Source organism: Giraffa tippelskirchi, chromosome 2, assembly GCF_054371585.1.
Source record: "Giraffa tippelskirchi isolate mGirTip1 chromosome 2, T2T-mGirTip1v1.2.pri, whole genome shotgun sequence".
Classification (NCBI taxonomy): Eukaryota; Metazoa; Chordata; class Mammalia; order Artiodactyla; family Giraffidae; genus Giraffa; species Giraffa tippelskirchi.
In genome coordinates, this window is record NC_137276.1 from 41,839,691 (window position 1) to 41,865,704 (window position 26,014).

A 26,014-nucleotide genomic window follows, 5' to 3' on the forward strand; every position below is an offset into this window, starting at 1 on the left:
GTATACTAATGCATATATATGGAATTTGAAAGATGGTAACGATAACCCTATATGCGAGACAGAATAAGAGACACAGATGCATGGAACAATTTTATGGACTCTGAGGGAGAAGGTGAGGGTGGGACGTTCTGGGAGAATGGCATTGAGACATGTGTATTGTCATATGTGAAACAGAGCACCATTCCATGTTCGATGCATGTGACAAGGGCTCAGGGCCGGGGCAATGGGATGATCCAGAAGGATGGGATGGGGAGGGAGGTGGGTGGGGGGTCCGGGAAGGGGAACACATGTAAACCCATGGCTGATTCATGTCAATGTATGGCAAAAACTATTACAATAAAAATAAATAAATAAAAAAAAATAAAATAAAAATACAGGAACGTTTTGAGAAAAAAAAAAAAAAATGCTTCTGGAGTTTAACATGGAGCACCATGGTGGATATTACTGGGGTTGAAACAGGGTAGAAGACCTGGAATCTGCTTTCAAGGAGTTTACCAGTTCCTGTGATGATAAGACTAAGATGGAGAATGTGGAAGTTCATGGGGTGTTCTGCAGTATATCTTGTTTTTGTGATAGTTCATTTTGCATAATTTTTTTAGATGCAACAAATATAATATGACAACTGTTTTTTTCTCTCAAACAAAAGAATTTATTTACAAAATATAAATAGACTCACAGACATAGAAAATAAAGTTGTGGTTACCTAAGGGGAAAGAGAGGAGGGTTAAATTAGGAACTTGTGATTAACATATACACATTGTTATGTATAAAATAGATTACAAGAGTTTACTGTAAAGTACAGAAAACTATATTCAACACCCTGTAATAATCTGTAATGGAAAATAGTCTAAAAAGAATATATATATATACACATTATTATATATAAAACAGACAAACAAGGTTTACTGTATAGTGCAGAGAACTATACTCAGCATCTTATAATAACGTATAATGGAAAATAACCTGAAAAGAATATATATATGTATGTATGTGTGTGTATAAATGAATCACTTTTCTGTACCCTTGAAACTAACACAACACTGTAAATTAACTATGTAGCCCGCCCTGGTGGCTCAGATGGTAAGGAGTCCGCCTGCAATGCGGAAGACCTGAGTTCAATCCCTGGGTCCAGAAGATCCCCTGGAGAAGGAAATGGCAACCCACTCCAGTATTTAACCGTATTTCAATTTAAAACAAAAGCAAAAACACTTCTGCTTTGTATTCTAAAGAGTTAAGTTACACTTCCCTCCCTCTCTTCTTTTTGCCGACATGATGTACAGAGGAGAAAAACTGTCCTTTGCTCATGTGTCCTGAACAAACCCACAAAGAGATTTACTAATATGCTTTATATTTACAGTCAGTTGTGTCTGTTCAGTTCAGTTGCTCAATCGTGTCCGACTCTTTGCCACCCCACGGACTGGAGCATGCCAGGACTCCTATCACTAACTCCCAGAGCTTGTTCAAACTCAGGTCCATCGAGTCTGTGATGCCATCCAACCATCTCATCCTCTGTTGATCCTTTCTCCTCCAGCCTTCAATCTTTCCCAGCCTCAGGGTCTTTTCCAGTGAGTCAGTTCTTCATATCATGTGATCAGAGTTTTGGAGTTTCAGCTTCAGCATCAGTCCTTCCAATGAATATCTGGGACTGATTTCCTTTAGGATTGACTGGTTTTATCTCTTTGCAATCCAAGGGACTCTCAAGAATCTTCTTCAACACCATAGTTCAAAAGCATCAATTCTTCGGCACTCAGCTTTCTTTATAGTCCAGCTCTCACATCCATACATGATTACTGGAAGAAACATAGCTTAGTTGTGTATCTCTAGACTGTTATTGGGACATATTAATTTTATAACTTATATTTACGATATTACTTGTGATAACTTTTCTTCCTACTATTTGTTTTGCTATGCTTTCCTGAACTTCCTAATGCATTTGTTGCAGAGTGATGCTAATGCCAAAGGCTACAGCCCTTATCTTTCATTCAAAATAATATTTCAATGAATCAGGCAGTTATTCTTGAGGTTGTACACAAAGTGCAATTCCTGTGTTTACCTTAAGAATTATTAAACCCTGTTAGAACTATCCAAGTATTCCAAATTAAAAAAAAAAAAGTAAACAGTAAAAAGCATGTCTCTTAAAATACTCAGGAGTTTGTATTTCCTTTAACTTAACCTAAATTTAAAAGTCTGTTGATAGTATAACTAGTGATACAATAGTGAGAGACCTGGTATGTGTTTGCTTATCAGTAGTTTTATTATTGTTTCGTAGTTGACAAATGTATTGACTCAAAAGGCCTAGAATTTTATTTCCCCGCCAACCCATATGATTTTATTCTATGAACTTATTGTGTTGTCTTTAGGAAGTGGAGAGGATTCCAGAGCTCTTTCCGTTAGGCACTCATACTCCTCGAGTTTTTCTAGGGTGGACTTGGCTTTGCTGATCACATCATGCCCAAGCCTGTGAAGTTAGAGTAGTAGCACTTCCTGCTTGTAAGCACTTTAGTCTTTACAGACACATGTGCATTCATAATGTGATTTGATCCTCACCACCAACACTGAAGAGTACACGCATTGCCATTCCCAATTTACAGATGCAGAAATCAAAACCGCAGGAAGCCTGTGTGGACCCTGCCACTTACTGAACTCTGAGACCTTTGGTGAGATTTATTTCGATCTCTTTAAACTTCAGTTGCCTCATTTGGGAAAAAAAAATTCTACTTTATTGTATAATTCCAAGAATTAAGTGCAAAAACCTAGTTCAAGGGGATGGCACAGTACCTGAAACAAAGAAGACAATAAAAAATCCTTCTTCTTTATTCATTCAAGAAATGGCTATTGAACAGTTATTTGTAAATTCTTCCAGATGCAAAGGACAAAAGAGTGACCTTGGTGGGTGGAATTCTTGTCCCAGTGGAAATTATAGTCTAGTGAGGAGTTAATAAGAGGCAGAGTTAAGGGTTGAGCTTTAGTTTTTTTTATTTTGTTTTTCTCTTTAATTTTCTCTTTAATTTAGATAGGTTGGTGAATGGATGGGTAAGAGTGTGTACCTTTACATGCATACACATCCATCCACTTATACTCACTCACTCTCCCAGTCACCCAGCTGTGTCCGACTCTTTGCGACCCCGTGAACTGTAGCCCGCCAGGCTCCTCTGTCCATGAGGTTATCCAGGCAAGAACACTGGAGTTGGTTGCCATTTCCTCCTCCAGGGGATCTTCCTGACCCAGGTATCAAACCTACATCTCTGGTGTCTCTTGCACTGGCAGGTGGGTTCTTGACCACTGAGCCACCTGGGAAGCCCATGCACTAACACACATATATGTGTGTCTATATATTGCTTCCTGATATATATCTATAAGTGTATCCTCATCAAATAAGGAACTGATTCTAAAGCACAGATTGACCCATATTCACCAATGGAGTTAGAAGTGGTAAATTTAAGTCAATCTTCATATTTCCCCATCAGTAATGTTAGCGATAGGTTTTGAATGCCTTCACTTGGAAAGGATTAAACCATCAACTTTTGAATCCTTCTGTTATCCCGTGTTGTCTGGTTCTCTCCTGATTTTTCAGAATCGAGCTGAAGTAAATGAAGATGCCTCTTGCCAGAATGAGTAGCAGTGCTTCTGGAATGTTAATTCTCAGAGAAATAAAAGCTGATGAATTGTTATAATTTCATCTCATGCAGGGAACTCTGGGTGTTTCATGGCAATAACGATGTGTATATTACATTCACAGGCATGGTTTCTGGAAATTTTTACATAAACCTGTCTTATATTTGATGATTATATTTTGAACTGTGTACAAATAACTATGCTCTTCAGTATGACTCAGTTATCAAATTCCTGAATTCTTCTGGGAGCAATGAGCAAGATGGGGACTTGTTTGTAGAATCTAAATATATTTTGTAAGTTTATGGGCTTTGAACCACACATATAGGGACACCCCTAATTACTCTTTCTCTAATCCCTCCTCCTTTTATGTTTTTAAGATCAACTCCATAATCTTGAGTGGCATGTATTTCATATATAAATATATTACCCAGTCATTTGATTATTCTGGCAGAAGCAGATTGCTTTTTATTATTCAGAGAATGGAAACTGACATTTGAATTCTCTCAGTGTATCTGATACTTTCAAATACATTATTTCATCTAACCCTCATACTTTGTGAAATTAAGAATATTATATCCATATGAGGAAACTTAGGTGAAAGAAAATAACTTCTCTAATGTCGTGAAGATGCTAAATGGCAGAATATGTGTAGAAACTCTAGTCTGATTATTTCCAAAGCCACATCATAGCATTTATTAGTGCCACAGTTATAGCATTTACACTTTCTCTATTTCCTTTTCCTCCTCCCTCCCCTTCTCCTTTCCTTCCTGCCATGCCCCCCCCCCCACCGCCCCCAACATACATACTGACAATGGACTGTTTCTAACTGGAAGCTTCATAATTTCATGTAGGATTATTGATGGTCATAAATGTGATGAAACTGTATTAAGCCAGAGTCTATGCTGTTGTTGACCTAGACAACCTCTCTCATCTGATCCAATTGTTTTGTCTGAATCCCAGTTATCTAATAGCACTAATAATTGTGGTAAATTATGAGGTCAGGTTCACTAGTAAGGGATGGTCACTTGCCAAGAGCAGACCTGAGGCACAAGGAGTGGCTGGTTGCTGATAACTCTAGGACTCTGTCTTCATCAGCCATTGCAAAAATACTGTATTATCACAATGATGATACTGAGAAATTAAAACAGATGTAGATATCAGGGGGAAAATACATACATTTTCTAAAATGGGGACATCCAGGATAGGAGTCTGACTCTTTGGACAGATGAGCTTTTATTTCAAATGCCATTACATTTAGGCTTAATAATAGAAAGCATACTTCTCAGATCAGACAAAAAGTGGAGCTTGTTTCACCCTTCTGGCCAAGGCCATGCTTGTTATAGCTTTATTTAATTTAAATCATTTAAATCATAATGATACAAATTATATATCAAGAAAACAGCTACAAGAGTGACTCATTCCCTTTATTCCCTACCAAATGTAGAGTTACATAATGTCTTGCCACACTTGGATTCTGTATCTACTTGAAGGTGGGACTCGCTAATTTTCCAAATACTGAAGCACTTGGAATAGGTATGGATCACTGAGTGAGGAAATTTATGACAGAGGGTTTGCCCACTACCCACACCTTGGCTTCTGTGAGTTTGAACAAGTGAACTTACCAAGTCAGGGCAGGTGTTGATACCCTTTGTCATTGCTTTAAGGAGGACAGAAATGGTAATGCTAATTGTGATTTTGTTGCATTTTATTTGAAAAATGCTCAAGATACTCTTTTTGCTTTTATGGAAAAAAGTAAAAACAATCACAGGTCTTACAAAGGGGCTTTACAATAAATGTTTTTCTCCCCACTTTCAGATATATAACCTCACTGTTGGAAAGGACTTGAGTGTATCTTGTTTTAAAAACAAAAAGATACATTGTTTTCTGCACTAAATGCATTTTATAGAAAGGAAAACTCTTTACCCAGCCATTTCAGAAGTTCTCATGTCCTATTTCAAGTCCTTACGAGGTCCTTTAACATATATCCCTACTAAGGCCAAATGTGCTTTCTTTTTTTCAATTTGATTTGACAAATATATGATGGACTTTAATGTAGAAATATCTAATCTTTCCTCTGCTGAGGCTGTTCAATTTGAAAAACGAGAAAAGAACTTCCAGCTTGCTCTTCAGTGTAATTGAACAGCTCTCTCGGGTTTTATGATTTCATTACATGGGAGAAACTCTAATTCATTCATGTGTGCTGATTGCACTGTGTAACATGCAATGTATAATATATAATAATTAAAATTTAACTTGTAATGGGGATATATGTAGTTACCAGTTAATAGCATTATTGAAGGAACTTGGTTAAAGACTCTATTTCCATAACTTAATTAAAGCCAAACTTAAGTAAAGTTGTAAGTCTGTTGCAGATGTAGCAAGTGTGTGGGTGTATGTGTGTGTGTGTGCATGCATATGTACAATTATACTTAGATGAAAGATGGTGAAGGAAAAATGAAATTATCTTTTGTAGATAACAGATAATATCAAATCCAGCTCAACCCAAGGAAGATAGCATCAACTCTGAAAACATCATGTAATGTGCACCAAGATTCAGGAAAGTTTGATAACATCCACGTGTTTTCACTTGACATTACTGAATAAAAACAATTTTTAGGAAAGACCTGTAAATTGGACTGTTTAAACTAAGAATAGAAATTTAAACTAAGAATAGAAATTTCTATTCTTAGTGTATATTTAGTCCAGTTCTTCCCCCTGGGAATGATTGGAAAAAGTGGATTTATATACAAATAAGGAAGTTAAGAAATGGCTTTTTGTATGCCTAATTGTGTACTTTTTATATAAGGTATATATAACATATTTAGATTACATTATTTACCAGAGGATAAATAGGAAGTAAGCAAGCAATTTTATCCTGTTCATAAGACATTCAGAGACATTATTTGCCTTATGAATAATGTAACATTTCATTTCTAATAGTTCTAAGTTTTCCTTAACTTTTAAGTAGACCCTTTTTTTTTTTGGTCGATAAAGAAGGAGAATAACCAGGAAAAATGTACAAAATCCTCAAGCAGGCTATAGAATGAGTAAATCATGATGTATTCATAGAGTATCATTCAAAGATGTTCTTGATAGGAAAATTATACTGAGACTCTGGTGAAATCTCAGTCCCATTCAGTCCAAACACAATGTTTTATCATGTGTATGAAATGAACAGCTATGTGAAACTCTTATTTATCTGTCTGCTTCAAAATGACTTGCCGTGTTATTTCAGGAATATTACTAAGCTGTCCTCATCTCTCTCCTCCTCTGCTGGCTTGGAATATGCCATCTATGTCACAGTGTCATGCTTAGCACAATTTTTTGCATGTAATAAATACTCAACAAATACATGGTAAAGGACACAATCAAGTTCTAGTGACACTGAATTCTGACAGGAAGAAAAAGAGGGAGAAAAACCCAGAGGAATAAATACCCATTGGATACAGGCTGAGTCTCAGCAATGAAACACAGTCTCACTGCAACTTTTGTCAAGGTAGTGAAGTCCTGTGCTATGTTGATCTAGTACTTTATGTAACAAATGATTTTTGACTGTTTATGGTTGATTTGGTTCCATTCAAAGCATGGGAAATAGAGGAATGAATGAAATGGAGGCGGTATCTGCATTCATTGAGTTTAGTGGAGGAGGCAGACAATAAAGTGTACAAATACAAGTTCTGGATTAAGAAAAAAGCTAGTTGAGGGACTATCAGGAACGATAGAGGAAACTTTTGGAAGGAGCAGTCATGGAAGGCCTCTCAGAGGAGAGGTTGTATGAATCGAGACCTAAATGATGCCAGAAGCCAGCCTTGGGAAAATCAGAGGGAGGAGCATTTCAGGTAGAGAGAACAGCAAGTTCAGAAGACAGACAGATGAGATGGGCTGGGCTTGTTCTGAGAAGGAAAAGAAAACAGATAACCTAGAATAAAATAACCACTGATAGACTGTCATATGAGATGGAATTCCATCAACCTTGGCACTCGTGATATTTTGGGTTGGATAATTCATTGCTGTGAGAAACTGTGTTCTGAATTGTAGTGTGTTTAGAAGCATGCCTGGCCTGTCCCCGTTAGATGCTTGTAGCCACCCCTACCCCCAGCATCCAGTTGTAACAGCTAAAATGTTTCCAGTATTCCCAATCACCCCCGGCTAAGAACAACTGAAATAGAAGAATCAGGACAGGGCCAAATCAAATAGGACCTTTTAGGCCAGAATCAACAGTGTCAGTTTATTTTTAATGAAATATGATGCCATTAGAGTGTCTTAAGTAGCAGAGTGGCTTGTGCTAACTGACTTTAGAAAACAATTCAGTCTGATTGATGCATGCCAGATAGATTGCAAGGCAATCAGAATGGACTAACAAAGACTAGCAGAAGACTATTGCCAGGAACCCAAGAGAGAGAGGATGGCTCAAAAACTGGGTAGAAGCTGTGGAGATGAAGAGTAGACATTAAAAAAAAAAAAAAGATGCATACTTGAGGAAAGGTTAGCCAATCTTACTGATGGATTGGATTTGGAGATTGTAGGAAAAATAGGAATCAAAGATGACTTCTTTTCAGTGAAATTAACAAGACTGAGGCAGAAGCAGGTGTAGGTAGAATGACACTGAACTTTTTGCCTTGTTCTCTGTTTTCCTGAATATACTTATCACAGTTAAAGTTTATGTCTTGTAACTCTCCTATCCAGCTACCATAGGTCTATTTCTGCAATTTTTTAATGTTTTCTTCCTCCAGAGAGGATTTTCATTTTTAACTGGAAGGCTGTTACAGAAGGAGAGATAAGAAAGCCTTCCTCAGTGATCAATGCAAAGAAATAGAGGAAAACAACAGAATGGGAAAGACTAGAGATCTCTTCAAGAAAATTAGAGATACCAAGGGAACATTTCATGCAAAGATGGGCTCGATAAAGGACAGAAATGGTATGGACCTAACAGAAGCAGAAGATATTAAGAAAAGGTGACAAGAATACACAGAAGAACTGTACAAAAAAGATCTTCACGACCCAGATAATCACGATGGTGTGATCACTCACCTAGAGCCAGACATCCTGGAATGTGAAGTCAAGTGGGCCTTAGAAAGCATCACTACGGACAAAGCTAGTGGAGGTGATGGAATTCCAGTTGAGCTATTTCAAATCCTGAAAGATGATGCTGTGAAAGTGCTACACTCAATATACCAGCAAATCTGGAAAACTCAGCAGTGTCCACAGGACTGGAAAAGGTCAGTTTTCATTCCAGTCCAAAAGAAAGGCAGTGCCAAAGAATGCTCGAACTACAGCACAATTGCACTCATCTCACACGCTAGTAAAGTAATGCTCAAAATTCTCCAAGCCAGGCTTCAGCAATACGTGAACCGTGAACTTCCAGATGTTCAAGCTAGTTTTAGAAAAGTCAGAGGAACCAGAGATCAAATTGCCAACATCCGATGGATCATCAAAAAAGCAAGAGAGTTCCAGAAAAACATCTATTTCTGCTTTATTGACTATGCCAAAGCCTTTGACTGTGTGGATCACAATAAACTGTGGAAAATTCTGAAAGAGATGGGAATACCAGACCACCTGACCTGTCTCTTGAGAAACCTGTATGCAGGTCAGGAAGCAACAGTTAGAACTGGACATGGAACAACAGACTGGTTCCAAATAGGAAAAGAAGTACATCAAGGCTGTATATTGTCACCCTGCTTATTTAACTTACATGCATAGTACATCATGAGAAACGCTGGGCTGGAAGAAACACAAGCTGGAATCAAGATTGCCGGGAGAAATATCAATAACCTCAGATATGCAGATGACACCACCCTTATGGCAGAAAGTGAAGAAGAACTAAAGAGCCTCTTGATGCAAGTGAAAGAGGAGAGTGAAAAAGTTGGCTTAAAGCTCAACATTCAGAAAACTAAGATCATGGCATCTGGTCCCATCACTTCATGGCAAAGAGATGGGGAAACAGTGGAAACAATGTCAGACTTGATATTTTTGGGCTCCACAATCACTGCAAGTGGTGATTGTGGCCATGAAATTAAAAGACGCTTACTCCTTGGAAGGAAGGTTATGACCAACCTAGATAGCATATTGAAAAGCAGAGACATTACTTTGCCAACAAAAGTCCATCTAGTCAAGGCTATGGTTTTTCCAGTGGTCATGTATGGATGTGAGAGTTGAACGGTGAAGAAAGCTGAGCGCCGCAGAATTGATGCTTTTGAACTGTGGTGTTGGAGAAGACTCTTGAGAGTCCCCTTGGACTGCAAGAAGATCCAACCAGTCCATCCTAAAGGAGATCAGTCCTGGGTGTTCATTGGAAGGACTGATGTTGAAGCTGAAACTCCAATACTTTGGCCACCTCACGGGAAGCGTTGACTCATTGGAAAAGACCCTAATGATGGGAAGGATTAGGGGCAAGGAGAAGGGGACGACAGAGGATGAGATGGCTGGATGGCATCACTGACTCGATGGACATGGGTTTGGGTAGACTCTGGGAGTTGGTGATGGACAGGGAGGCCTGGTGTGCTACGATTCATGGGGTCGCAAAGAGTCGGACACGACTGAGCGACTGGACTGAACTGAACTGAACTGTTACAGAAAGGTCAAGTCAATCTAATCCAATCAGGGATTAAACTTACTCAGGTCTGGGTTTCCATTTTTGTAATATCCAAGTTTCCATTTTGTAAGATCTTTCCTTTCTCCTAGAATGCAGCCATTCAAGGGTCTCAGGATAAATTCTGGCATGTTCTCCGGGGTACCTCGTATTTCGCAAGCCTTAAACTCCATTTTCTGTCTTTCCAAATTGTGACACTGTTTAAAGCTTTTTTAATTTCTTAACCTTTAGCGACCTTTTTCTGTTGGGTGCTCTACTTAGGGATTACCACATGACCCAAAGCATACAGTGGCTTACTTCTTCAGGCTTACTTCTCTCTGTTTCTCTTCTCTCTGGGTCTCGGATCCTCAAGGTTTGGCTCTCTTGTAACACTGACATCCAGTTATGAAGTAACTGAAGAAAACAACTGAAGAATTTTGGATATTCACACAATAGCTGGCATGGTCTGATTTGTCTTTTAGAAAGTTTGCTCTTCTATCAGCGATGTAAAAAAAAAATGGATTGAAGAAATTGAGGAGATTGAGTATAGGTGCTGAGAAGCCAGGAGAAAAAGGCTCTTCAAATTGGCACATGCAAGCTGAACATAATGAGCACCTAAAGTAGGGCAGTGAGCATAAAATGCAGGAAAAAGAAGTAAGAAATACTTAGGAGGTGGATTTGAAATGATGGCTAATGGAAAATTTAGCTGTCAGCATTTCTTAAATTTTATTTGTGTATCAAAATAAGAATGACATATTGGCTCATTATTTCTCCATCCCTCATAATATTAAAGGCTGGTCAAGGATGACTGGTTGCCAAACAAAATAATCTACTCCTTGAAATTTCTCATGCTTCTGCTATTATTCTTGGTTATAAGGATTGAAAGGAAAATGTATTTTAATCTGCCTTCATTGTTCAAAAGAAGAACTTGCTTAAGTTAGAGCCTTGATGTGAGCGATCTCTTTGAAGGAAGCCATGTGCTCCATAATTCAGAAAGCATGGAAAATATTTAAAACCAAACCTTCATTATTATTCTGATAGCAATATTCTATGGAAGAAGCCATTCAACTTGAAGAAACACTTAACTAGGTTAGTTATATGCACCATTTAGCAATGCCTTTAAGATGTGGCACTCGTTCTAAACAAATATTTAGTATTAAGGGAGGTAGAAAATGACATATTTGTGCCTACTCTAGGCTAGCGATGCAGTCTTGGGTGCTTTATGTACATTCTCATTTAACCTTTTCAATAACCTTCTGAGTAAGGTATATGTTTTCCATATTTTCTAGAGACAAGTCTCAAAAAGCTGGGATAACCTGCCTGATATCACACAATTAGTAAATAGTGGAGCCAGGACTGAAAACTGATTGCTGAAAACTGTTTTGTTCCACTTAGTTATTCTTTCCTGTGTGTGCATGGTAAATCACTTCAGTTGTGACTGACTCTGTGACCCTTTGGACTGTAGCCCACTAGGTTCCTCTGTCCATGGGATTCTCCAGGCAAGATTACTGAAGCGAGTTGCCATGCCCTCCTCCAGGGAATCTTTTCAACCCAGGAATCAAACCCACATCTCTTATATCTTCTGCATTGGCAGTTGAGTTCTTTACCACTAATGCCACCTAAGAAGTGTAGTGTACCACACATCTAAGAATTTTCTTGTGTTTGGAGAAAAGCTGAGAAAAATATGGGGGGAGGGGTGGAGAAATCTGGGTCAGATTATTTATATTTATTTGAACAAAACTTTGCATTGTTCAGTGTCATTTCTAGAAAATGAAAACTGATTTAACCTAATTCTTTTCAAGTCAAGTAACACTTCCAATCATGAGAGTACGAGTACATTCCTTCTCTTATTAACTTGAATCCTGAGGCATCTCATTATATACTTGCTAAATTCTAAATATGATCTCATCTCCAAAGAGTTTAATATACCTGTTTTCATCAATATAGGAACAGCAAAACCAGCAGTTTTAAAATAACTCCATCACCTTTCTTTTATTCATTCCCTGAGCCTGGGAAGTTCTACCGTATGCCTCAGCAAAACTGGCAAAAATATGACACAGAAGACAAAATGACTAGATGAGTTCACAGCCAACTATAATCTTATCTCCAGAGAGAAAAAGAAGACTTAACATTTATTGTCTCTCTAACCTGTTCTAGACACTTATGTGCATGAGTGTTCATTCATTCATTCACTTTTTGAGACCTCATAGACTGTAGCCCTCCTCCAGGCTCCTCTGTCCATGGGATTATCCCATCAAGAATACTGGAGTGGGCTGTCATGTCCTCCTCCAGGGGATCTTCCCAACCCATTTAATCTTTGCAGCAAACCTGTGAGGTACATGCTACTTTTTGTAGGTGATTTATTTGCAATCAAAAGAACTCAAATGATACCTAATATCATAAATCCTGGTAAGGGACAGTTCGTTCTAAGCCTGATGATAAAATCTTTGTATCTAAGAGCACCAGTATCCTGGCTGTGTGAGTGTTTGTGTGCACGTGTGCACTCAGTCACTCAGTCCTGTCCAACTCTTTGCAGCCCCCTGGACTATAGCCTGACAAGTGCTTGTCTATGGAATTTTCCAGGCAAGAATACTGGAGTGGATCGCCATATCCTATTCCAGCGGTTCTTCCTGACCCAGGGATCTAACTCATGTCTCTTGTGTCTCCTGCATAGGTAGATGGATTCTTTACCATTGCACCACCTGGGAAACCCAATATCTTGGTTAACATAAGTTGATTAAGTATAAGTCGCCAATGACATATTGTATTAAATTTAAAATAATATGCGGCTGTATATCTATCTAATCAATCAATCTGATTATAGAGATGCGTTTATATATAAGATATATTAAGTACATATTTCTTGCAATTTAATACATATTTAAATATTTTCATTATTTTATTTTTGGCTGTGCTGGATCTTCATTGCTGCATCCAAGCTTTCTCTAGTTGTGGGACACAGGCTTCTTAGTGTGGTGGCATTTCTTGTTGAAGAGCATGGGCTCTAGGGTGCGCAGGCTTCAGTAGTTGTGGCAGGCGGGCTTAGTTGCTCTGTGGCATATGGGATCTTCCCAGACAAGGGATTGAACACATGTCCCCTGCTTGGCAGGTGAATTCCTAACCACTAGATCACCAGGGAAGTCTCTGGAAAATATATTGAAACATAATACATAGGAGAAAGAATATAAAACAGAGTGAATAGGGGAGTTTAGATTTCTAAAAAGTGTAAGTTAATCCCTATGTGTTATTAACAAGGCAGAAATGATTACTACACCAGTCTAAACATCACGTTAAGAGATCAGGGTCAGTCTGTGTTGTACATGGTTATATCATCCAAATCCAGTTAGTTCCAGACACCTGCATGCATAATAAATATTTTTTAGGTAGGTTACTATGTTATGGTAAAACCCCAGGTTATCTATAAATTCATGATGGTAAATGGTATCTAGAGGAAAGGAGACTGAGGAAAAGTTAAATACTCTGAAATTCTATGAATGATCTTTGCATATTGCCGTAATTTTCATGTCTGTGGAATATCCAGCATGAAGAATTTGATATAATTATTGAAAGAAAGATTTATTACAGATGTGGAAGAATTTTCTGTCTACTCAAAGCTTTTAGCATTTGGATGAAATACTCATGAAATTGTGGTATCTTCTTTAGACATATATAAACTTATGAGAGGTCATTTTAATTTATGATACTCTTGATGAGATTGCAATCAGGAACTCAGTTTGCATAAAGACCATATCTGTTTTGCTGATTATTGAAAATACCATGCCTAACACATTGCTTGGCACATAATAGGTACTTGATCTATAGTAAATAAATGAATGAAAATAAGCTAAGAGGAAAACTGATCCCTCAAAATTTCTTTTATTCCTATGATTGATATGAAAAGTAAAGGTAGTTTTTTAATTTTTTTTCCATATTGGATTTTTGACTAAACTATTGGGCCACATGACATGAGCTGTATTTAAAATTAGTTGTTAAAAATAGTTATGTCCAAACTCCTCACACACACACACACAAAAGCACTGCATTACTAAAGATGTGCTTGTGTGTGTGTGTGTGTGTGTGTGTGTATCACTTATACCTCAAAGCTGTTGTTGAAAGAAAGAAGGAATGAAGAAAATACTTAAGATTGAGTGTTTTGAGTTTGCTTCCTACTGGTCCAAACTGTATTTTAAAAACAATATAGATTTTTTTGTTTGTTTAAATTGTTTAAAAATATTGTTTAAAATTGCATAAAAAATATTGTTTCAAAACAATATATATTTTAAAAACAATATAGGCTGAGGAGACAGAATACAACTGAATTATCTTCTGAGCTCTACCCTTTACTCAGCTGATTTCCTTAAATTCCCTTTGCCTTTAATTTTTGTTCCAAGGGAATTTTAATTTTACAAATAACTTTAACATCCGTAAAATGGCAAAGATCAATTAGAGAGATCTACAAAATACATTGAGTGTCTTGAAGAGAATTCTCTATAAACAGAGCTTGGCAAGTAATTAGTCATTCCAGTACTATAAATGAAAGTGGTGTGAATAATTTTTTTTTAAGTTGCTCTTTTTATACTCCTCCGCATTTACCATAAGTCTGTGAAATCCTTTAGGGCCTTTTGGTATGCAAAATACCATAACTGCTTTTTTCTTTGCAATTATTTAATTAATACACTTTTTTTTTCTGATACAACATGAGAGGCAGAAACATTAGCTTATGGGCACCAAATTGGGTCTTAATAGAAAACAGTTTCTGATTCCATTTTGGATTACTTATAGTTCTTCCTAGTTGAATCCACTGCTTAAAAAAAAAAAAAGATTTAGAAGAATTAATGTTATATTGGCTAATTCTGTAGATCTGAAGAGAATATTTCCGAATTTTTTTTTTTTTCTAATTCTTAATTAGTATGTAATTATGGAGCTTTGGTAAATCTTTGCATTTGACATTTAACACTGTGTAGAATGAATTTGGGTTTTTACAGTTGATGCATTTTCCCAATGTGAGAGTATTTCCTTTTCGTTTTTTCCAATCAGAGTTTTCAAACCATCACATAAATATTGAGGTAGACCAATGATAAAATACCTGGGAAAATTTAGCTCTGATATTGAATAGCTTGAGAGGTGTGATTGAAAAAGGTACTTGGTAATGAAATTGATTTTCCTTCTTCACTATGGAACTGAATGATGAGAAAGCAGTCTGGTGAGAGAGGATTAATTCAGGTTGATTCTTCCAAGTAGATAATTTGGTACAACTTTTGCTATTGTCCTCAACACTTATTTCATGTTCAGATACTTTCTTCTTGAATGAAGTTTTTGCTGATAATGAGGGGTGTCCATGGTGGACTATAGGTGGAAATAAGGTTAATATGATACAGTGTCTTTATTATGACTCAGGTCAAGTCTGAGACTTCAGTTTTATTAATCTCACAATAATCACTGGGAGATTAATAAAAGTGAAGTCTCTATGAGGTCGCACAGAGTTGGACACGACTGACGTGACTTAGCAGCAATAATCATTTCCCTCTGCCCCATCCTTAACCAAAGTACTGGAGCAGGGAATAAAACTAGCTGATTTTATTAGAATATTGTACCAGCATCAATCACAGACTATTGTAGAATGTGTTGTTGCTAAGGTGATGCTTTCTTACCCAGATTGCTTACTTAGAAGGAAACTTCCATTCTTCCTAAGTGCTGACTGCTTTTGCATTATTATTTAATGCATTAAAAATCTAGGGGAAAAAACCCAATTATTTGAGACTTGATAGTCTTATTTTAAGTAATGTTGTTATTTACTAATACATACTCATGTTCAAAATAATGTCTTTATTGTGAAATAGTTGGTCTGAACAGTTCTGCTCAGTAGCTGGCCATGGTTTCAGAGTTCCGGTGGGTGATAGGACAACAGCTAGTGAGAGACTAGAGGTCACCTGATTCCTTTTCACATGGCAGTTGCTTTGGGGTTTTAAAAAAAATAACGTTAAGAGTAGGCTTCCCAGGTGGCTCAGTGGTAAAGAATCCACCTGCAATGCAGGAGATGCGTGTTCAATCCCTGGGTCAGGAAGATCCCCTGGAGAAAGAAATGGCATCCAATTTCAGTATTCTTGCCTGAGAAATCCCACAGACAGAGGAGCCTGGCAGGGACAATGGTTCATGGGGTTACAAAAGAACGATAACCCTATATGCGAGACAGAATAAGAGACACAGATGCATAGAACAGTCTTATGGACTCTGAGGGAGAAGGTGAGGGTGGGACGTTCTGGGAGAATAGCATTGAAACATGTATATTATCATATGTGAAACAGAACACCATTCCATGTTCGATGCATGAGACAAATGCTCAGGACTGGGGCAGTGGGATGACCCAGAGGGATGGGATGGGGAGGGAGGTGGGAGGAGGGTCCAGGAAGGGGAACACATGTAAACCCATGGCTGATTCATGTCAATGTATGGCAAAAACTACGACAATATTGTAAAGTAATTAGCCCCCAACTAAAATAAATAAATTTATTTAAAAAAAAAAAGAGTTGGATATGACTTAGTGACTAAACAACAACAACATTAAGAACCAGAGGCTGAAATTCAGTCTTTCTGTTCACATAGCAGCCAGAAATCAGTCATACCACAGCCATTCTGTCTAGAGACCCTGTGCTTGGGTGGGGAACATCTCCACTTGCTGCCAAGGCAGTGGCTTCTCTGCCTCACCCCCTGTAAGACCATGACAGGAGTAATAGAGATTGCTGAGTGAGTGACTTTTGCAATTTAGCTCAGCACTCAGCTGATGCATTTTATATTTAAGTGCTTACTCTGTACTGCGATTCCCTGGTGGCTCAGACTGTAAAGCATCTGCCCGCGATGCGGGAGACCCGGGTTCGATCCCTGGGTCGGGAAGATCCCCTGGAGAAGGAAATGGCAACCCACTCTAGTACTCTTGCCTGTAAAATTCCATGGATGGAGGAGCCTGGTGGGCTACAGTTCATGGGGTCCGAAAGAGTCGGACACAACTGAGCAACTTCACTCACTCACTCACTCTGTACTAAGCAGATCTCCAATATATTATCTCACTGGATTTGCAAATGTTGTAGGAAAAATGAGGCACAAGAGGATGGTCAGGTCCCAGGTCTCGGTGACATCCCTGGGATGGGCTACCAAGTGAGGGTCCTTGGCTTCACACAGGAAAGAATTCCAGAATGAGCCTTAGTAGAGTGAAAGTAAATTTATTTAGAGAGATACACACTCCATAGACAGAGAGTGGCTGTCTCAAAAGGCAAAAGGCAACCCCAGGGCACAGGGGCCTCTAGGAAAGTGAGAGAAGCCCCAAAGTGCTGAAATGGTTAGTTATTATGGGCTGGGTAATTTAAATAGAAATTTTCTTTCTTGAGAAAGGGGCAGGGATTTCCAGGAATTGAAACACTGCATTTAGTGGTTGGCCTTGGAACTGTCACGTCCGTCACATGTGGTTGTGTCATTTAGCATGCTAATTAATGCATAACAATGAGTGTTTAGTGAGGCTCAAAATCTACTAGAAGTGAAATCTTCCAGCATCTTTGGCCGAGTAGGTTCTAAATAGTTTTTGTCGTTTCCTGTTCTTAACAGTTGTGTCATTCTTTTAATACCTGTGCCCTGCCCCCTTCCTTCTTGTCTCATGCAGGCTTAAGTTCTTTTCAACTCTAAATAGGGACCAGTGCTTTATACTGATCTAGTGGACGTCAGTGTTGTAACCTTACCATTATTTTTAACTGCTTTTGCTTAACTAATTCCTTCTGTTGTTGTCCAGTAGCTAAGTTGTGTCCTACTCTTTGCAACCCCGTGGACTGTAGTATGGCAGGCTCCTCTGTCCTCTGCTATCTCGTGGAGTTTGCACAGATTCATGTCTATTGAGTTGCTGATGCTATCTAACCATCTCATTCTCTGCCACCCCCTTCTCCTTTTGCTTTCAGTCCTTCCCAGCATTAGAGTCTTTTTCTTTTTTTTCTTGCTACCCTGTGCTTTGGTTTATTGTGCTTGTCAGATATTGCATTTTTTTTTCACTGTTTTTAAAGATTTATTTATTTATTTATCTTTGGTTGTGCTGTGTCTTTTTTTTTTTTTAATAAATTTGTTTATTTTAGTTGGGGGCTAATTACTTTACAATATTGTAGTGGTTTTTGCCATACATTGACTTTTTCAATGAGTCTATCTTCACATCAGGTGGCCAAAGTATTTGAGCTTCAATTTTAGCATCGGTCCTTCCAATGAATATTCGGGGTTGTTTTCCTTTAGAATTGACTAGTTTGATCTCCCTGCAATCCAAAGGATTCTCAAGAGTCTTTCCAGCACCACAGTTCGAAAGTATCAGTTCTTCAGCACTCATTCTTCTTTATGGTCTAATCCTCACATCCATACATGACGACTGGAGGACAATGGCTTTGGCTATATGGACCTTTGTCAGCAAAGTGATATCTCTACTTTTTAATACACTGTCTAGGTTTGTCATAGCTTTGCTTCCAAGAAGCAAGCATCTTTTAATTTTGTGGCTGCAGTCACCGTCCATAGTGATTTTGAGCCTAAGAAAAAAAAATCTATCACTGCTTGCACTTTTCCCCCTTTCTTTTGCCGTGAAGTGATGGGACTGGATGTCATGATTTTAGCTTATTGAATGCTGAGTTTCAAGCCAACTTTTTCATTCTCCTCTTTCACTCTCATCAAGAGGCTCTTTAGTTCCTCTTCACTTTCTGCCAGTAAAATGGTATCATCTGCATATCTGAGGTTATTGATATTTCTCCCAGCAAACTTGATTCCAGCCTATGATCCATCCAGCCCAGCATTTTGCATGATATACTGTGGATATGAGTTAAATAAGCAGGGTGACAATATACAGCCTTGTCATACTCTTTTCCCAGTTTTAAACCAGTCTATTGTTCCATGTCTGGTTATAACTGTTACTTCTTAACCTACATAGTTCAGAAAGCAGGTAAGGTAAGGTCGAGTATTCCCATTTCTTTGAGAATATTCCACAGTTTGTTGTGATCTACACAGTCAAAGGCTTTAGCCTAGTCAATTAAACAGAAGTAGAAGTTTTTTCTGGAACTCCTTTCCTTTCTCCATTATCTGAAAAATGTTGACAATTTGATCTTTAGTTCCTCTGCCGTTTCTAAATACATCTTGTACATTTGGAAGTTCTCTGTTTACTTACTGTTGAAGCCTAGTTTGAAGGATTTTGAGCATTACCTTGCTAGCGATTGCATGCACATGCGTGCTTAGGTACTCAGTTGTGTCCAACTCTTTGTGACTCATGGACTGTGACCCACCAGGCTCCTTTGTCCAAGGGATTCTCCAAGCAAGAATGCTTGAATGGGGTGTCATTCCCTTCTCCAGAGGATCTTCCCAAGCCAGAGATCGAACCAGTGTCTTCTGTGTCTCCTGAATTGACAGGCAGATTCTTTGCACTAGCTCCACCTAGGAAGTCCTGTTAACATATGAAATGAGTGCAATTGGTAGTTTGAACATTCTTTGGCATTGCCCTTCTTTGGGATTGGAATGAAAACTAACCTTTTCCTGTCCTCTGGATGAACTAAATCAAATCTCTTGTGATTGTACAGTGACGGTGACAAATATATTCAAGGGATTAGATCTTATAGACAGAGTACCTAAAGAACTATGGATGGAAATTCTTGATACTGTACAGGAGGCGGTGGCCAAAACAATCCCCTAGTAAAAGAAATGCAAGAAGGCCAAGTGGTTATCTGAGGAGGCTTTACAAATAGCTAAGCAATGAAGAGAAGTGAAAGGCAAGAGAAACATATACTTAACTGAATGCAGAGTTCTAGAGAATAGCAAGGAGAGATAAATGACCAAATGCCAATACAGGAAAACAATAGAATGGGAAAGACTAGAGATCTCTTCATTGGAGATATTGGAGATATCAATGGAACATTTCATGCAAGGATGGGCACGATAAGGTACAGAAATGGTAAGGACCTAACAAAAGTAGAAGATTAAGAGGTGGCAAGAATACACAGAAGAACTAATTCTCTCTATAATTAGTTTAAAGAAAAAAAAAAAAAGGAAGAACTAGGAGGGACCATGACAATAACCTAACTTCATCCTTTTGCTTTGTGAACCAACAGAGGCTCCTAAGGTCTTTGATACTCACAAGGTCATTGATATATCTAAGTGATGGCAGAACCATGACTAGATCTGATCTCTTCATTTCCTGAATTAGGCAATTTCATGATGCCTGTCATTAGCTCAAATCGTGAACCTGGAAGATGAACTCACATAGCAATAAATTATCACTTTACCATTATTTCTAGTACATGGTTTTCATAGTTCAGATGCTTATATTATTTTGCTTTTTAGGTCACTGTATGGAAAACTGATTATCATCTGGGCAAAAAGCTGATTTAATCCATGACTGAGCAAACTTTGCTTTAAAGGACCAAGCACCAAATATTTTAGGGTTTGTAGATCATATAGTCCCTGTGGCAGCTGATCATTCTGCCATTGTAGGACAAAAACAGCCATAGACAGTACATAAATGAAGGAACATAGATGTTTACCAATAAAACTTTATAGACACTGGAATTTGAATTTTACATAATTTTCGTGTGTCGCAGGATATAATTCTTCTTTTATTTTTTTCCAACTAGGTAACAAATGTGAAAATTATCCTTAGTTTATATGCCAAGCAAAAATGGACAGCATATTGCATTTGTCTCACAAGCTATGGTTTGCTGACCTCTGATCCAAGCCCAAAGATCCCTGTCAACCTCAGTTCTGTTCTGCCATTTTTGCTTCTGCATGTTTGCTTCTGCAGAAGTATCTTCACATGCCCAGATTGTTCATAAGCATTTGCAGGGACTTAGTCTAAAATGGATAATATTATATTCAGTATAAAAACATGATGTTTTCTCTTAACATTTTCCTCTTTAAAATACTCTTTACCATCATTGTTACACATACACAGAAGATGTTTGCTTTTCAGCTTTTAACGTGATAATTTAATCAACAAATTAAAAAAAAAGACTTTCAAGAATGTCTATTTGGATACATGTCAATGCTGCTGCTGCTGCTGCTGCTGCTGCTAAGTCACTTCAGTTGTGTCCGACTCTGTGTGACCCCATAGATGGCAGCCCACCAGGCTCTGCCGTCCCTGGGATTCTCCAGGCAAGAACACTGGAGTGGGTTGCCATTTCCTTCTCCAGTGCATGAAAGGGAAAAGTGAAAGTGAAGTCACTCAGTCGTCTGACTCTTAGCGACCCCATGGACTGCAGCCTACCAGGCTCCTCCGTCCATGGGATTTTCCAGGCAAGAGTACTGGAGTGGGGTGCCATTGCCTTCTCCAACATGTCAATGGGTCCATGTTAAATGGGAGAATATGAGCCCATATTTAGTAGATGATGATGTTTTGTGTGAAGTAAACAAAGAAACTGTCCTGAAAAGCTTTAGAATAGCAGAACCAAGAAATGTGTCAGAATCATCAATAATCAAAAATGTAATGCAATTTCACAAAAGTTGTTGGGAATATGATGAGAGGGGAGGAAAAGGGGGTGAAGAAAGAGACAGAAATGAGAGATGGAAGAAGAGAGGAAGAGAAAGAGGGAGGAAGGAATGAAGGAAGGAAGGAAAAGAGGGAGAGGAAGGGTGGAGATGGAGAGAGATAAAAGCAGGAAGGAAGGGAGGAAGGAAAGTAGAACAATATTAACATATCTGCTGCTGCTGCTGCTGCTAAGTTGCTTCAGTTGTGTCCAACTCTGTGCGACCCTGTAGATGGCAGCCCACTAGGCTCCCCAGTCCCTGGGATTCTCCAGGCAAGAACACTGGAGTGGGTTGCCATTTCCCTTCTCCAATGCATGAAAGCGAAAAGTGAAAGTGAAGTCGCTCAGTTGTGTCCGACTCTTAGCAACCCCATAGACTGCAGCCTACCAGGCTCCTCCGTCCATGGGATTTTCCAGGCACGAGTACTGGAGTGGAGTGTCATTGCCTTCTCCAATTAACATATCTAGAGTTTAGCAAAAAAGAATATTTTCATTTGTGAGTGGGTTCTAGATGTTAAGGTGTTTCCTTTGTACTCAAGATTTGTGATGTATACATACTAGATAAGGTATATACAGCTTAAGAAACAATAACATATACCTATTTCCATATACCTACTACCAGTCTTAAGGTATAAAACTTCACTGTCCAATACAGAGGGCATCAAACCTGCCTATTTAACAATTAAAATGTGACCAATCTAAATTGATATGTGCTGAAAGTAAAATATAGACAGCTGCTTTAAAAAACAATGTCAATAAAAGAAAAAAATATCCCATTAGTAATTTTTATATTGATTGCACATTGAATGTAATATTTTAGATTTTTTGGGTTTATATATTATTAAAGAAACTTTTAAATTTGGTAAACTAGAAAATTACGTATGTTCAGATTTGTGGCTTACATTTTATTTGCATTGAACAGAGTTGATATAGAGCATAACTAGATATTTGAGTCTTCTTATGTGCCTCTGATGTCCTACCCTAAGGTAATCTTTTTTCTAAAATTATTTTATTAAGTTCTTTGATTTTTTTTTACTTGTATCAATATATGTATGTTCCTTGATTATATAGTTATTTTTAAATCTGTTGTATTTAGTGAATATTCTTAGTAACAGCACCAGCTCTTGAATTTGCTTTTGTCTGCTCCCTATTTATGGCCTTCCAGTATTTTTCTTCCTTTCCTACCAGCCCAGCAATGCCTTCTAAAAATATTTTAATCTGGCATATTTAGGTTTTCCACACTTGGAGCGATTGTACTGCATGTTTAGTCTATCATATGGCCAGCACATTGCCCTCGTTATCCAGTGGGATATAATTTGTCGACTTAATAAATATTCACAACCTAAAAGTTGAGAGTTATGTTTTATTTGGTGGGGATTTTTAGTACTTTAAGCCCAGGAGAGAGCGTCTCTTGTGACCCTGAGAGAACTGCTCCAAGGCGGCAAGGGGAGGAGCCAGATTGTACAGGAGTTTTGCGACAAAGGGCAGGTAGTCTGAACATCAAAAGACTATTGTTAATTAAAGAAAACTAGATATCCCAAATTAAGGAATTTTGCACTTTTCTATGTATGGGAAGATGCAAGAATCAAAAATCATTCCTTTCATATGCATCTTAGCTATCCTGGGCCAGTATTTTGTGTTCTCATATCCTGCACTCCCTTGGGGCTCATGGTAGGGAGTGACTGCAGTCTGATGGCTGCCAGATTACAGGTATTGTACTCTTTCCTGAGTGCATTTAGGGCTCAGGAGCTCACACTGGAGGGCTGCAATCACTGATGACTGTGACAACCTTGTTGAACAATATGGCAGGAAATACTCCATTTCTCAAGTTACGTGTCTCACCATCCCCGTGGAGGTTTTATGAAGTCATAGCTAAGGAATGATTGTATGCAACAATCTAAATATATAATAAGAATTTTTTGGTGAATAAATTAAGATGTAGATATAATAGACATTATATGGCCATAATATTCAAGTTGAGGTGGTAAGATGTAAACTTGTAAAAGATAATCTGACCAGATAACATTGGCAAATGATCTGCCCAGAGGTCAGGAGTAGCAAGCATTGGAAGAAGTCAAGGAGCCTGCATAAAGGGAGAGAGCCAGGTGGATTTTAAAGACTGAATGGGAATCAACGAAGTGTTAGCAGCGGCTGAAGCCTATTTCGAGTTTTAAAATGTACACAAGCCAGACTTGCTAAATATGAATTTGTTGAAACATATACAGTAGAATGTAAACCTTTACCTCATTCAGCAAAATGTCATAAATACAAAAGTGTTCTAAGCATTGTGTGTGCTTGGTGTGTGCTGAGTCTCTCAGTCATGTCTGACTCTGTAAACACCTGGACTATGTAGCCTGCCAGGCTCCTCTGTCCATGGAATTTTCCAGGCAAGGGCACTGGAATGGGTTACCATTTCCTGCTCCAGGGTATCTTCCTGATCTACGGACTGAACCTGCGTCTTTTGTGTTTCCTGCATTGCACTGAGCCATCAGGGAAGCCCTATAAGCAATGTGGAGGGATTCACATTTCTCCAGATTTTCAGGTCTCTGAACTATAGTGCCACAGTTCTAACGAGTTGTTATTGTAGATCCGGGAGAAGATACCGGGAGGTTTATATGAGGCTTTTTTCCTTTTGTCCTAACAGGAGTTATTTCTGTTTGAAAAAGATCTCCTGGCATGCATTTTCAAATAACTCCAGGCAAATACCCCTCTAGTTAAGTAAGTGCAAGGATAGCCAGTACTAAAATTCATCTTTAAAGTGATCATACTATGAACATTAGCTCATTAGATGAAAAAAAAAATCTTTTTTTCAAAGACTTAGCTTATAAAGTATTTGCCCACTGTGATATGCTGACCATTATGGTTTGAAAGTTGATAGTAAACCCACACCATGTATACTATCAATGCTTGTATATCCATGTAGCCATAGTAATTAAGTCTATGTGAGTTGGTGCGTATATTACTAATAGAGCCTGCTGAGCTTCATAATATTTCCTGTAATTTAATTTTAAATAATGCTTCTAAGCTCATGGGTAATAATGGAAGCTTTCAAAATCAACTAGAGACAAAAGAGTAGACCCTTTTTACAACCTGTTTGTGCAAACAGGGAGAGACCACTACAGCAGGGAACAGAAGTCAATAATATAATTGCATTTATTTAAGTTAGTACTTCCTGTCATAACAAGTGATTTTCTTATTTGCCAGAGATGTAAAAGTTCTGTTTAAAATATTCATTCAAATATTAAAAAGGGACTTTATTGTAAGGAGACATTAAATATAAATAATGTGCAGATATGGCAAAATGTGAAGGGTAGTTTGCTGATGACTGGTGCTTGGGACAATTTGGTCTAAGCATTTTTTCCTATAAGGAAGAATTATTTTAAGGAATAGTTGGTAGGGCATATTTTAAAACCTGTTTCTTCTCTCCTTTTGAAGGCAAATCACTTGGCTTAAGTGGAACATTAGATTTCCCTTCATAGTTTTTCTAACTTATATTCAGTAAGGTGAAAAATCAAATTCAGAGGTGAATCTGAGTTCCTCTGTGCAAATGAAGGACTTGAAATTTTAAACAACACAGCTATCCTTCTTTCCTGGGAGTACATAACTGGTAGATGGCTAATTAAACCCATGAGAGTTGCTGCATTAAATGTGCTTAGGACAGCCACAGCTTGAGGATTCTTAACCCTTAGGAAGTAAACCACAAGTCGATAACTCAGCTAAAGAACATGTGTGTTAGTTGCTCAGTCATGTCCAACTCTGTGACCCCCATGGACTGTAGCCCAACCAGGCTCCTCTATCCATGGAATTCTCCAGGCAAGAATACTGGAGTGGGTTGCCATTTCCTTCTCCAGGGTTTCTTCCTGACCCAGGGTTGAACCTGGGTCTCACGCATTGCAGGCAGATTCTTTACTGTCTGAGACACCAGGGAACATAACAGTTCCACGTACCTAGTCACCAAAGTAAGTGGATATGAGACCATCTCTAGACAGGTCATACTTACTGTATTAAAATCAATAAAATTCCTGGGAGTGTTTCTCCTAAAAAGACTGAAATTGATATATAGAGGGCAGGATAGTAACTGTCTTGGGCGCTCAGATAAAGGGAGTTCTTAGTTTGTCCCTTAACCTTTGAATCTCTTCTGTTTGAAGTCGTGGCACTATCTTTTCCTCTGCTGTTCAGGCACCAAACAGTCCTGGATTCTACTCATTTTTCCATCTCCACACCCCATTCAGGCCCCACATCCAATACAAATTCTGTTGACTCTACCTTCAAAATATATTCCAGATCTGACCACAGTTCATCAGCTCCACTG

At 38.3% G+C, this 26,014-nt stretch overlaps 1 protein-coding gene and 1 long non-coding RNA gene across 4 annotated transcripts in view; both read left to right on the forward strand.

The window, feature by feature from the left end:
* PRKG1 (protein kinase cGMP-dependent 1) overlaps positions 1-26,014 on the forward strand; it is a 1,340,287-nt gene that overhangs the window by 561,073 nt on the left and 753,200 nt on the right. The gene's annotated exons all lie outside the window — the stretch shown is intronic.
* On the forward strand, positions 1,124-14,302 carry LOC145532382 (uncharacterized). Its single transcript, XR_014073181.1, has 2 exons — positions 1,124-1,379; positions 10,140-14,302. It is a non-coding gene; the product is annotated as an uncharacterized LOC145532382 (long non-coding RNA).